Source organism: Pavona decussata, unplaced genomic scaffold (assembly GCF_977016875.1).
Source record: "Pavona decussata unplaced genomic scaffold, jaPavDecu1.1 SCAFFOLD_261, whole genome shotgun sequence".
Taxonomy (NCBI): domain Eukaryota; kingdom Metazoa; phylum Cnidaria; class Anthozoa; order Scleractinia; family Agariciidae; genus Pavona; species Pavona decussata.
The window spans coordinates 82,235-97,877 of record NW_028145664.1 but is presented as its reverse complement, the minus strand read 5'-3'; the positions used below and the strand labels follow the sequence as shown (position 1 = coordinate 97,877).

Sequence of the window (15,643 nt, the reverse complement as noted above, 5' to 3'; positions counted from 1 at the left end):
CCCAGGGTTGGATAAGTAAAATCTCCATTCATGGAAAATGATTAACCCAGGGTTGGATAAGTAAAATCTCCTTTCAAGGAAAATGATTAACCCAGGGTTGGATAAGTAAAATCTCCTTTCATGGAAAATGATTAACCCAGGGTTGGATAAGTAAAATCTCAATTCATGGAAAATGATTAACCCAGGGTTGGATAAGTAAAATCTCCATCCATGGAAAATGATTAACCCAGGGTTGGAAAAGTAAAATATCCATTCATGGAAAATGATTAACCCAGGGTTGGATAAGTAAAATCTCCTTTCATGGAAAATGATTAACCGAGGGTTGGATAAGTAAAATCTCCTTTCATGGAAAATGATTAACCCAGGGTTGGATAAGTAAAATCTCTATTCATGGAAAATGATTAACCCAGAATTGGATAAGTAAAATCTCCATCCATGGAAAATGATTAACCCAGGGTTGGATAAGTAAAATCTCAATTCATGGAAAATGATTAACCCAGGGTTGGATAAGTAAAATCTCCATCCATGGAAAATGATTAACCCAGGGTTGGATAAGTAAAATCTCCATTCATGGAAAATGATTAACCCAGGGTTGGATAAGTAAAATCTCCTTTCATGGAAAATGATTAACCGAGGGTTGGATAAGTAAAATCTCCTTTCATGGAAAATGATTAACCCAGGGTTGGATAAGTAAAATCTCTATTCATGGAAAATGATTAACCCAGGGTTGGATTAATAAAATCTCCTTTCATGGAAAATGATTAACCCAGGGTTGGATAAGTAAAATCTCCATTCATGAAAAATGATTAACCCAGGATTGGATAAGTAAAATCTCCATCCATGGAAAATGATTAACCCAGGGTTGGATAAGTAAAATCTCCATTCATGGAAAATGATTAACCCAGGGTTGGATAAGTAAAATCTCCATTCATGGAAAATGATTAACCCAGGGTTGGATAAGTAAAATCTCCTTTCATGGAAAATGATTAACCCAGGGTTGGATAAGTAAAATCTCAATTCATAGAAATTGATTAACCCAGGGTTGGAAAAGTAAAATCTCCATCCATGGAAAATGATTAACCCAGGGTTGGATAAGTAAAATCTCCATTCATGGAAAATGATTAACCCAGAGTTGGATAAGTAAAATCTCCATTCATGGAAAATGATTAACCCAGGGTTGGATAAGTAAAATCTCCTTTCATGAAAAATGATTAACCCAGGGTTGGATAAGTAAAATCTCCATTCATGGAAAATGATTAACCCAGGATTGGATAAGTAAAATCTCCATCCATGGAAAATGATTAACCCAGGGTTGGATAAGTAAAATCTCCATTCATGGAAAATGATTAACCCAGGGTTGGATAAGTAAAATCTCCATTCATGGAAAATGATTAACCCAGGGTTGGATAAGTAAAATCTTCATTCATGGAAAATGATTAACCCAGGGTTGGATAAGTAAAATCTCCTTTTATGGAAAATGATTAACCCAGGGTTGGATAAGTAAAATCTCCTTTCATGGAAAATGATTAACCCAGGGTTGGATAAGTAAAATCTCTATTCATGGAAAATGATTAACCCAGGATTGGATAAGTAAAATCTCCATCCATGGAAAATGATTAACCCAGGGTTGGATAAGTAAAATTTCCATTCATGGAAAATGATTAACCCAGGGTTGGATAAGTAAAATCTCCATTCATGGAAAATGATTAACCCAGGGTTGGATAAGTAAAATCTCCTTTCAAGGAAAATGATTAACCCAGGGTTGGATAAGTAAAATCTCCTTTCATGGAAAATGATTAACCCAGGGTTGGATAAGTAAAATCTCAATTCATGGAAAATGATTAACCCAGGGTTGGATAAGTAAAATCTCCATGCATGGAAAATGATTAACCCAGGGTTGGAAAAGTAAAATCTCCATTCATGGAAAATGATTAACCCAGGGTTGGATAAGTAAAATCTCCTTTCATGGAAAATGATTAACCGAGGGTTGGATAAGTAAAATCTCCTTTCATGGAAAATGATTAACCCAGAATTGGATAAGTAAAATCTCCATCCATGGAAAATGATTAACCCAGGGTTGGATAAGTAAAATCTCAATTCATGGAAAATGATTAACCCAGGGTTGGATAAGTAAAATCTCCATTCATGGAAAATGATTAACCCAGGGTTGGATAAGTAAAATCTCCATTCATGGAAAATGATTAACCCAGGGTTGGATAAGTAAAATCTCCTTTCATGGAAAATGATTAACCGAGGGTTGGATAAGTAAAATCTCCTTTCATGGAAAATGATTAACCCAGGGTTGGATAAGTAAAATCTCTATTCATGGAAAATGATTAACCCAGAATTGGATAAGTAAAATCTCCATCCATGGAAAATGATTAACCCAGGGTTGGATAAGTAAAATCTCCATTCATGGAAAATGATTAACCGAGGGTTGGATTAGTAAAATCTCCATTCATGGAAAATGATTAACCCAGGGTTGGATAAGTAAAATCTCCATTAATGAAAAATGATTAACCCAGGGTTGGATAAGTAAAATCTCCATTCATGGAAAATGATTAACCCAGAGGTGGATAAGTAAAATCTCCATTCATGGAAAATGATTAACCCAGGGTTGGATAAGTAAAATCTCCTTTCATGGAAAATGATTAACCCAGGGTTGGATAAGTAAAATCTCCTTTCATGGAAAATGATTAACCCAGGGTTGGATAAGTAAAATCTCCATTCGTGGAAAATGATTAACCCAGGGTTGGATAAGTAAAATCTCCATTCATGGAAAATGATTAACCCAGGGTTGGATAAGTAAAATCTCCTTTCATGGAAAATGATTAACCCAGGGTTGGATAAGTAAAATCTCCATTCGTGGAAAATGATTAACCCAGAGTTGGATAAGTAAAATCTTCATTCATGGAAAATGGTTAACCCAGGGTTGGATAAGTAAACTCTACATCCATGGAAAATGATTAACCCAGAGGTGGAGAAGTAAAATCTCCATTTATGGAAAATGATTAACCCAGGGTTGGATAAGTAAAATCTCCTTTCATGGAAAATGATTAACCCAGGGTTGGATAAGTAAAATCTCCATCCATGGAAAATGATTAACCTAGGTTATGATAAGTAAAATCTCCATTCATGGAAAATGATTAACCCAGGGTTGGATAAGTAAAATCTCCATTCATGGAAAATGATTAACCCAGAGTTGGATAAGTAAAATCTCCTTTCATGGAAAATGATTAACCCAGGGTTGGATTAATAAAATCTCCTTTCATGGAAAATGATTAACCCAGGGTTGGATAAGTAAAATCTCCATTCATGAAAAATGATTAACCCAGGATTGGATAAGTAAAATCTCCATCCATGGAAAATGATTAACCCAGGGTTGGATAAGTAAAATCTCCATTCATGGAAAATGATTAACCCAGGGTTGGATAAGTAAAATCTCCATTCATGGAAAATGATTAACCCAGGGTTGGATAAGTAAAATCTCCTTTCATGGAAAATGATTAACCCAGGGTTGGATAAGTAAAATCTCAATTCATGGAAAATGATTAACCCAGGGTTGGAAAAGTAAAATCTCCATCCATGGAAAATGATTAACCCAGGGTTGGATAAGTAAAATCTCCATTCATGGAAAATGATTAACCCAGATTTGGATAAGTAAAATCTCCATTCATGGAAAATGATTAACCCAGGGTTGGATAAGCAAAATTTCCTTTCATGAAAAATGATTAACCCAGGGTTGGATAAGTAAAATCTCCATTCATGGAAAATGATTAACCCAGGATTGGATAAGTAAAATCTCCATCCATGGAAAATGATTAACCCAGGGTTGGATAAGTAAAATCTCCATTCATGGAAAATGATTAACCCAGGGTTGGATAAGTAAAATCTCCATTCATGGAAAATGATTAACCCAGGGTTGGATAAGTAAAATCTTCATTCATGGAAAATGATTAACCCAGGGTTGGATAAGTAAAATCTCCTTTTATGGAAAATGATTAACTCAGGGTTGGATAAGTAAAATCTCCTTTCATGGAAAATGATTAACCCAGGGTTGGATAAGTAAAATCTCTATTCATGGAAAATGATTAACCCAGGATTGGATAAGTAAAATCTCCATCCATGGAAAATGATTAACCCAGGGTTGGATAAGTAAAATCTCCATTCATGGAAAATGATTAACCCAGGGTTGGATAAGTAAAATCTCCATTCATGGAAAATGATTAACCCAGGGTTGGATAAGTAAAATCTCCTTTCAAGGAAAATGATTAACCCAGGGTTGGATAAGTAAAATCTCCTTTCATGGAAAATGATTAACCTAGGGTTGGATAAGTAAAATCTCAATTCATGGAAAATGATTAACCCAGGGTTGGATAAGTAAAATCTCCATCCATGGAAAATGATTAACCCAGGGTTGGATAAGTAAAATCTCCATTCATGGAAAATGATTAACCCAGGGTTGGATAAGTAAAATCTCCTTTCTTGGAAAATGATTAACCGAGGGTTGGATAAGTAAAATCTCCTTTCATGGAAAATGATTAACCCAGGATTGGATAAGTAAAATCTCCATCCATGGAAAATGATTAACCCAGGGTTGGATAAGTAAAATCTCCATTCATGGAAAATGATTAACCCAGGGTTGGATAAGTAAAATCTCCTTTCATAGAAAATGATTAACCGAGGGTTGGATAAGTAAAATCTCCTTTTATGGAAAATGATTAACCCAGGGTTGGATAAGTAAAATCTCTATTCATGGAAAATGATTAACCCAGAATTAGATAAGTAAAATCTCCATCCATGGAAAATGATTAACCCAGGGTTGGATAAGTAAAATCTCCATTCATGGAAAATGATTAACCGAGGGTTGGATAAGTAAAATCTCCATTCATGGAAAATGATTAACCCAGGGTTGGATAAGTAAAATCTCCATTAATGAAAAATGATTAACCCAGGGTTGGATAAGTAAAATCTCCATTCATGGAAAATGATTAACCCAGAGTTGGATAAGTAAAATCTCCATTCATGGAAAATGATTAACCTAGGGTTGGATAAGTAAAATCTCCTTTCATGGAAAATGATTAACCCAGGGTTGGATAAGTAAAATCTCCTTTCATGGAAAATGGTTAACCCAGGGTTGGATAAGTAAAATCTCCATTCGTGGAAAATGATTAACCCAGGGTTGGATAAGTAAAATCTCCATTCATGGAAAATGATTAACCCAGGGTTGGATTAATAAAATCTTCATTCATGGAAAATGATTAACCCAGGGTTGGATAAGTAAAATCTCTATTCATGGAAAATGATTAACCCAGGGTTGGATAAGTAAAATCTCCTTTCATGGAAAATGATTAACCCAGGGTTGGATAAGTAAAATCTCCTTTCATGGAAAATGGTTAACCCAGGGTTGGATAAGTAAAATCTCCATTCGTGGAAAATGATTAACCCAGGGTTGGATAAGTAAAATCTCCATTCATGGAAAATGATTAACCCAGGGTTGGATTAATAAAATCTTCATTCATGGAAAATGATTAACCCAGGGTTGGATAAGTAAAATCTCTATTCATGGAAAATGATTAACCCAGGGTTGGATAAGTAAAATCTCCTTTCATGGAAAATGATTAACCCAGGGTTGGATAAGTAAAATCTCAATTCATGGAAAATGATTAACCCAGGGTTGGATAAGTAAAATCTCCATCCATGGAAAATGATTAACCCAGGGTTGGATAAGTAAAATCTCCATTCATGGAAAATGATTAACCCAGGGTTGGATAAGTAAAATCTCCTTTCTTGGAAAATGATTAACCGAGGGTTGGATAAGTAAAATCTCCTTTCATGGAAAATGATTAACCCAGGATTGGATAAGTAAAATCTCCATCCATGGAAAATGATTAACCCAGGGTTGGATAAGTAAAATCTCCATTCATGGAAAATGATTAACCCAGGGTTGGATAAGTAAAATCTCCTTTCATAGAAAATGATTAACCGAGGGTTGGATAAGTAAAATCTCCTTTTATGGAAAATGATTAACCCAGGGTTGGATAAGTAAAATCTCTATTCATGGAAAATGATTAACCCAGAATTAGATAAGTAAAATCTCCATCCATGGAAAATGATTAACCCAGGGTTGGATAAGTAAAATCTCCATTCATGGAAAATGATTAACCGAGGGTTGGATAAGTAAAATCTCCATTCATGGAAAATGATTAACCCAGGGTTGGATAAGTAAAATCTCCATTAATGAAAAATGATTAACCCAGGGTTGGATAAGTAAAATCTCCATTCATGGAAAATGATTAACCCAGAGTTGGATAAGTAAAATCTCCATTCATGGAAAATGATTAACCTAGGGTTGGATAAGTAAAATCTCCTTTCATGGAAAATGATTAACCCAGGGTTGGATAAGTAAAATCTCCTTTCATGGAAAATGGTTAACCCAGGGTTGGATAAGTAAAATCTCCATTCGTGGAAAATGATTAACCCAGGGTTGGATAAGTAAAATCTCCATTCATGGAAAATGATTAACCCAGGGTTGGATTAATAAAATCTTCATTCATGGAAAATGATTAACCCAGGGTTGGATAAGTAAAATCTCTATTCATGGAAAATGATTAACCCAGGGTTGGATAAGTAAAATCTCCTTTCATGGAAAATGATTAACCCAGGGTTGGATAAGTAAAATCTCCATTCATGGAAAATGATTAACCCAGGGTTGGATTAGTAAAATCTTCATTCATGAAAAATGATTAACCCAGAATTGGATAAGTAAAATCTCCATTCATGGAAAATGATTAACCCAGGGTTGGATAAGTAAAATCTCCATTCATGGAAAATGATTAACCCAGGGTTGGATAAGTAAAATCTCCTTTTATGGAAAATGATTAACCCAGGGTTGGATAAGTAAAATCTCCTTTCATGGAAAATGATTAACCCAGGGTTGGATAAGTAAAATCTCTATTCATGGAAAATGATTAACCCAGGATTGGATAAGTAAAATCTCCATCCATGGAAAATGATTAACCCAGGGTTGGATAAGTAAAATCTCCATTCATAGAAAATGATTAACCGAGGGTTGGATAAGTAAAATCTCCATTCATGGAAAATGATTAACCCAGGGTTGGATAAGTAAAATCTCCATTCATGAAAAATGATTAACCCAGGGTTGGATAAGTAAAATCTCCATTTATTGAAAATGATTAACCCAGAGTTGGATAAGTAAAATCTCCATTCATGGAAAATGATTAACCCAGGGTTGGATAAGTAAAATCTCCTTTCATGGAAAATGATTAACCCAGGGTTGGATAAGTAAAATCTCCTTTCATGGAAAATGATTAACCCAGGGTTGGATAAGTAAAATCTCCATTCATGAAAAATGATTAACCCAGGGTTGGATAAGTAAAATCTCCATTTATTGAATATGATTAACCCAGAGTTGGATAAGTAAAATCTCCATTCATGGAAAATGATTAACCCAGGGTTGGATAAGTAAAATCTCCTTTCATGGAAAATGATTAACCCAGGGTTGGATAAGTAAAATCTCCTTTCATGGAAAATGATTAACCCAGGGTTGGATAAGTAAAATCTCCATTCATGGAAAATGATTAACCCAGGGTTGGATAAGTAAAGTCTTCATTCATGGAAAATGATTAACCCAGGGTTGGATTAATAAAATCTTCATTCATGGAAAATGATTAACCTAGGGTTGGATAAGTAAAATCTCCATTCATGGAAAATGATTAACCCAGGGTTGGATCAGTAAAATCTCCTTTCATGGAAAATGATTAACCCAGGGTTGGATAAGTAAAATCTCCATTCATGGAAAATGATTAACCCAGGGGTGGATAAGTAAAATCTCCACTCATGGAAAATGATTTTTTCAGGGTTGGATAAGTAAAATCGCCTTTCCTGGAAAATGATTAACCCAGGGTTGGATAAGTAAAATCTCCATTCATGGAAAATGATTAACCCAGGGTTGGATAAGTAAAATCTCCATTCATAGAAAATGATTAACCCAGGGTTGGATAAGTAAAATCTCCATTCATGGAAAATGATTAACTCAGGGTTGGATAAGTAAAATCTCCTTTCATGGAAAGTGATTAACCCAGGGTTGGATAAGTAAAATCTCCTTTCAAGGAAAATGATTAACCCAGGGTTGGATAAGTAAAATTTTCTTTCATGGAAAATGATTAACCCAGGGTTGGATAAGTAAAATCTCAATTCATGGAAAATGATTAACCCAGGGTTGGAAAAGTAAAATCTCCATCCATGGAAAATGATTAACCCAGGGTTGGATAAGTAAAATCTCCATTCATGGAAAATGATTAACCCAGGGTTGGATAAGTAAAATCTCCTTTCATGGAAAATGATTAACCGAGGGTTGGATAAGTAAAATCTCATTTCATGGAAAATGATTAACCCAGGGTTGGATAAGTAAAATCTCTATTCATGGAAAATGATTAACCCAGAATTGGATAAGTAAAATCTCCATCCATGGAAAATGATTAACCCAGGGTTGGAGAAGTAAAATCTCAATTCATGGAAAATGATTAACCCAGGGTTGGATAAGTAAAATCTCCATCCATGGAAAATGATTAACCCAGGGTTGGATAAGTAAAATCTCCATTCATGGAAAATGATTAACCCAGGGTTGGATAAGTAAAATCTCCTTTCATGGAAAATGATTAACCGAGGGTTGGATAAGTAAAATCTCCTTTCATGGAAAATGATTAACCCAGGGTTGGATAAGTAAAATCTCTATTCATGGAAAATGATTAACCCAGAATTGGATAAGTAAAATCTCCATCCATGGAAAATGATTAACCCAGGGTTGGATAAGTAAAATCTCCATTCATGGAAAATGATTAACCGAGGGTTGGATAAGTAAAATCTCCATTCATGGAAAATGATTAACCCAGGGTTGGATAAGTAAAATCTCCATTAATGAAAAATGATTAACCCAGGGTTGGATAAGTAAAATCTCCATTCATGGAAAATGATTAACCCAGAGTTGGATAAGTAAAATCTCCATTCATGGAAAATGATTAACCCAGGGTTGGATAAGTAAAATCTCCTTTCATGGAAAATGATTAACCCAGGGTTGGATAAGTAAAATCTCCTTTCATGGAAAATGATTAACCCAGGGTTGGATAAGTAAAATCTCCATTCGTGGAAAATGATTAACCCAGGGTTGGATAAGTAAAATCTCCATTCATGGAAAATGATTAACCCAGGGTTGGATTAATAAAATCTTCATTCATGGAAAATGATTAACCCAGGGTTGGATAAGTAAAATCTCCTTTCATGGAAAATGATTAACCCAGGGTTGGATAAGTAAAATCTCAATTCATGGAAAATGATTAACCCAGGGTTGGAAAAGTAAAATCTCCATCCATGGAAAATGATTAACCCAGGGTTGGATAAGTAAAATCTCCATTCATGGAAAATGATTAACCCAGATTTGGATAAGTAAAATCTCCATTCATGGAAAATGATTAACCCAGGGTTGGATAAGCAAAATCTCCTTTCATGAAAAATGATTAACCCAGGGTTGGATAAGTAAAATCTCCATTCATGGAAAATGATTAACCCAGGATTGGATAAGTAAAATCTCCATCGATGGAAAATGATTAACCCAGGGTTGGATAAGTAAAATCTCCATTCATGGAAAATGATTAACCCAGGGTTGGATAAGTAAAATCTCCATTCATGGAAAATGATTAACCCAGGGTTGGATAAGTAAAATCTTCATTCATGGAAAATGATTAACCCAGGGTTGGATAAGTAAAATCTCCTTTTATGGAAAATGATTAACTCAGGGTTGGATAAGTAAAATCTCCTTTCATGGAAAATGATTAACCCAGGGTTGGATAAGTAAAATCTCTATTCATGGAAAATGATTAACCCAGGATTGGATAAGTAAAATCTCCATCCATGGAAAATGATTAACCCAGGGTTGGATAAGTAAAATCTCCATTCATGGAAAATGATTAACCCAGGGTTGGATAAGTAAAATCTCCATTCATTGAAAATGATTAACCCAGGGTTGGATAAGTAAAATCTCCTTTCAAGGAAAATGATTAACCCAGGGTTGGATAAGTAAAATCTCCTTTCATGGAAAATGATTAACCCAGGGTTGGATAAGTAAAATCTCAATTCATGGAAAATGATTAACCCAGGGTTGGATAAGTAAAATCTCCATCCATGGAAAATGATTAACCCAGGGTTGGATAAGTAAAATCTCCATTCATGGAAAATGATTAACCCAGGGTTGGATAAGTAAAATCTCCTTTCTTGGAAAATGATTAACCGAGGGTTGGATAAGTAAAATCTCCTTTCATGGAAAATGATTAACCCAGGATTGGATAAGTAAAATCTCCATCCATGGAAAATGATTAACCCAGGGTTGGATAAGTAAAATCTCCATTCATGGAAAATGATTAACCCAGGGTTGGATAAGTAAAATCTCCTTTCATAGAAAATGATTAACCGAGGGTTGGATAAGTAAAATCTCCTTTTATGGAAAATGATTAACCCAGGGTTGGATAAGTAAAATCTCTATTCATGGAAAATGATTAACCCAGAATTAGATAAGTAAAATCTCCATCCATGGAAAATGATTAACCCAGGGTTGGATAAGTAAAATCTCCATTCATGGAAAATGATTAACCGAGGGTTGGATAAGTAAAATCTCCATTCATGGAAAATGATTAACCCAGGGTTGGATAAGTAAAATCTCCATTAATGAAAAATGATTAACCCAGGGTTGGATAAGTAAAATCTCCATTCATGGAAAATGATTAACCCAGAGTTGGATAAGTAAAATCTCCATTCATGGAAAATGATTAACCTAGGGTTGGATAAGTAAAATCTCCTTTCATGGAAAATGATTAACCCAGGGTTGGATAAGTAAAATCTCCTTTCATGGAAAATGGTTAACCCAGGGTTGGATAAGTAAAATCTCCATTCGTGGAAAATGATTAACCCAGGGTTGGATAAGTAAAATCTCCATTCATGGAAAATGATTAACCCAGGGTTGGATTAATAAAATCTTCATTCATGGAAAATGATTAACCCAGGGTTGGATAAGTAAAATCTCTATTCATGGAAAATGATTAACCCAGGGTTGGATAAGTAAAATCTCCTTTCATGGAAAATGATTAACCCAGGGTTGGATAAGTAAAATCTCCTTTCATGGAAAATGGTTAACCCAGGGTTGGATAAGTAAAATCTCCATTCGTGGAAAATGATTAACCCAGGGTTGGATAAGTAAAATCTCCATTCATGGAAAATGATTAACCCAGGGTTGGATTAATAAAATCTTCATTCATGGAAAATGATTAACCCAGGGTTGGATAAGTAAAATCTCTATTCATGGAAAATGATTAACCCAGGGTTGGATAAGTAAAATCTCCTTTCATGGAAAATGATTAACCCAGGGTTGGATAAGTAAAATCTCAATTCATGGAAAATGATTAACCCAGGGTTGGATAAGTAAAATCTCCATCCATGGAAAATGATTAACCCAGGGTTGGATAAGTAAAATCTCCATTCATGGAAAATGATTAACCCAGGGTTGGATAAGTAAAATCTCCTTTCTTGGAAAATGATTAACCGAGGGTTGGATAAGTAAAATCTCCTTTCATGGAAAATGATTAACCCAGGATTGGATAAGTAAAATCTCCATCCATGGAAAATGATTAACCCAGGGTTGGATAAGTAAAATCTCCATTCATGGAAAATGATTAACCCAGGGTTGGATAAGTAAAATCTCCTTTTATAGAAAATGATTAACCGAGGGTTGGATAAGTAAAATCTCCTTTTATGGAAAATGATTAACCCAGGGTTGGATAAGTAAAATCTCTATTCATGGAAAATGATTAACCCAGAATTAGATAAGTAAAATCTCCATCCATGGAAAATGATTAACCCAGGGTTGGATAAGTAAAATCTCCATTCATGGAAAATGATTAACCGAGGGTTGGATAAGTAAAATCTCCATTCATGGAAAATGATTAACCCAGGGTTGGATAAGTAAAATCTCCATTAATGAAAAATGATTAACCCAGGGTTGGATAAGTAAAATCTCCATTCATGGAAAATGATTAACCCAGAGTTGGATAAGTAAAATCTCCATTCATGGAAAATGATTAACCTAGGGTTGGATAAGTAAAATCTCCTTTCATGGAAAATGATTAACCCAGGGTTGGATAAGTAAAATCTCCTTTCATGGAAAATGGTTAACCCAGGGTTGGATAAGTAAAATCTCCATTCGTGGAAAATGATTAACCCAGGGTTGGATAAGTAAAATCTCCATTCATGGAAAATGATTAACCCAGGGTTGGATTAATAAAATCTTCATTCATGGAAAATGATTAACCCAGGGTTGGATAAGTAAAATCTCTATTCATGGAAAATGATTAACCCAGGGTTGGATAAGTAAAATCTCCTTTCATGGAAAATGATTAACCCAGGGTTGGATAAGTAAAATCTCCATTCATGGAAAATGATTAACCCAGGGTTGGATTAGTAAAATCTTCATTCATGAAAAATGATTAACCCAGAATTGGATAAGTAAAATCTCCATTCATGGAAAATGATTAACCCAGGGTTGGATAAGTAAAATCTCCATTCATGGAAAATGATTAACCCAGGGTTGGATAAGTAAAATCTCCTTTTATGGAAAATGATTAACCCAGGGTTGGATAAGTAAAATCTCCTTTCATGGAAAATGATTAACCCAGGGTTGGATAAGTAAAATCTCTATTCATGGAAAATGATTAACCCAGGATTGGATAAGTAAAATCTCCATCCATGGAAAATGATTAACCCAGGGTTGGATAAGTAAAATCTCCATTCATAGAAAATGATTAACCGAGGGTTGGATAAGTAAAATCTCCATTCATGGAAAATGATTAACCCAGGGTTGGATAAGTAAAATCTCCATTCATGAAAAATGATTAACCCAGGGTTGGATAAGTAAAATCTCCATTTATTGAAAATGATTAACCCAGAGTTGGATAAGTAAAATCTCCATTCATGGAAAATGATTAACCCAGGGTTGGATAAGTAAAATCTCCTTTCATGGAAAATGATTAACCCAGGGTTGGATAAGTAAAATCTCCTTTCATGGAAAATGATTAACCCAGGGTTGGATAAGTAAAATCTCCATTCATGAAAAATGATTAACCCAGGGTTGGATAAGTAAAATCTCCATTTATTGAAAATGATTAACCCAGAGTTGGATAAGTAAAATCTCCATTCATGGAAAATGATTAACCCAGGGTTGGATAAGTAAAATCTCCTTTCATGGAAAATGATTAACCCAGGGTTGGATAAGTAAAATCTCCTTTCATGGAAAATGATTAACCCAGGGTTGGATAAGTAAAATCTCCATTCATGGAAAATGATTAACCCAGGGTTGGATAAGTAAAGTCTTCATTCATGGAAAATGATTAACCCAGGGTTGGATTAATAAAATCTTCATTCATGGAAAATGATTAACCTAGGGTTGGATAAGTAAAATCTCCATTCATGGAAAATGATTAACCCAGGGTTGGATCAGTAAAATCTCCTTTCATGGAAAATGATTAACCCAGGGTTGGATAAGTAAAATCTCCATTCATGGAAAATGATTAACCCAGGGGTGGATAAGTAAAATCTCCACTCATGGAAAATGATTTTTTCAGGGTTGGATAAGTAAAATCGCCTTTCCTGGAAAATGATTAACCCAGGGTTGGATAAGTAAAATCTCCATTCATGGAAAATGATTAACCCAGGGTTGGATAAGTAAAATCTCCATTCATAGAAAATGATTAACCCAGGGTTGGATAAGTAAAATCTCCATTCATGGAAAATGATTAACTCAGGGTTGGATAAGTAAAATCTCCTTTCATGGAAAGTGATTAACCCAGGGTTGGATAAGTAAAATCTCCTTTCAAGGAAAATGATTAACCCAGGGTTGGATAAGTAAAATTTTCTTTCATGGAAAATGATTAACCCAGGGTTGGATAAGTAAAATCTCAATTCATGGAAAATGATTAACCCAGGGTTGGAAAAGTAAAATCTCCATCCATGGAAAATGATTAACCCAGGGTTGGATAAGTAAAATCTCCATTCATGGAAAATGATTAACCCAGGGTTGAATAAGTAAAATCTCCTTTCATGGAAAATGATTAACCGAGGGTTGGATAAGTAAAATCTCATTTCATGGAAAATGATTAACCCAGGGTTGGATAAGTAAAATCTCTATTCATGGAAAATGATTAACCCAGAATTGGATAAGTAAAATCTCCATCCATGGAAAATGATTAACCCAGGGTTGGAGAAGTAAAATCTCAATTCATGGAAAATGATTAACCCAGGGTTGGATAAGTAAAATCTCCATCCATGGAAAATGATTAACCCAGGGTTGGATAAGTAAAATCTCCATTCATGGAAAATGATTAACCCAGGGTTGGATAAGTAAAATCTCCTTTCATGGAAAATGATTAACCGAGGGTTGGATAAGTAAAATCTCCTTTCATGGAAAATGATTAACCCAGGGTTGGATAAGTAAAATCTCTATTCATGGAAAATGATTAACCCGGAATTGGATAAGTAAAATCTCCATCCATGGAAAATGATTAACCCAGGGTTGGATAAGTAAAATCTCCATTCATGGAAAATGATTAACCGAGGGTTGGATAAGTAAAATCTCCATTCATGGAAAATGATTAACCCAGGGTTGGATAAGTAAAATCTCCATTAATGAAAAATGATTAACCCAGGGTTGGATAAGTAAAATCTCCATTCATGGAAAATGATTAACCCAGAGTTGGATAAGTAAAATCTCCATTCATGGAAAATGATTAACCCAGGGTTGGATAAGTAAAATCTCCTTTCATGGAAAATGATTAACCCAGGGTTGGATAAGTAAAATCTCCTTTCATGGAAAATGATTAACCCAGGGTTGGATAAGTAAAATCTCCATTCGTGGAAAATGATTAACCCAGGGTTGGATAAGTAAAATCTCCATTCATGGAAAATGATTAACCCAGGGTTGGATTAATAAAATCTTCATTCATGGAAAATGATTAACCCAGGGTTGGATAAGTAAAATCTCTATTCATGGAAAATGATTAACCCAGGGTTGGATAAGTAAAATCTCCTTTCATGGAAAATGATTAACCCAGGGTTGGATAAGTAAAATCTCCATTCATGGAAAATGATTAACCCAGGGGTGGATTAGTAAAATCTTCATTCATGAAAAATGATTAACCCAGAATTGGATAAGTAAAATCTCCATTCATGGAAAATGATTAACCCAGGGTTGGATAAGTAAAATCTCCATTCATAGAAAATGATTAACCCAGGGTTGGATAAGTAAAATCTCCTTTTATGGAAAATGATTAACCCAGGGTTGGATAAGTAAAATCTCCATTCATGGAAAATGATTAACCCAGGGTTGGATAAGTAAAATCTCCTTTCATGGAAAATGATTAACCGAGGGTTGGATAAGTAAAATCTCCTTTCGTGGAAAATGATTAACCCAGGGTTGGATAAGTAAAATCTCTATTCATGGAAAATGATTAACCCAGAATTGGATAAGTAAAATCTCCATCCATGGAAAATGATTAACCCAGGGTTGGAGAAGTAAAATCTCAAT

General features: G+C 34.7%; 1 long non-coding RNA gene across 2 annotated transcripts in view; it reads right to left on the bottom strand.

The window, feature by feature from the left end:
- Positions 1-15,643, bottom strand: part of LOC146456067 (uncharacterized) — a 113,680-nt gene that overhangs the window by 70,767 nt on the left and 27,270 nt on the right. The window lies entirely within an intron of this gene.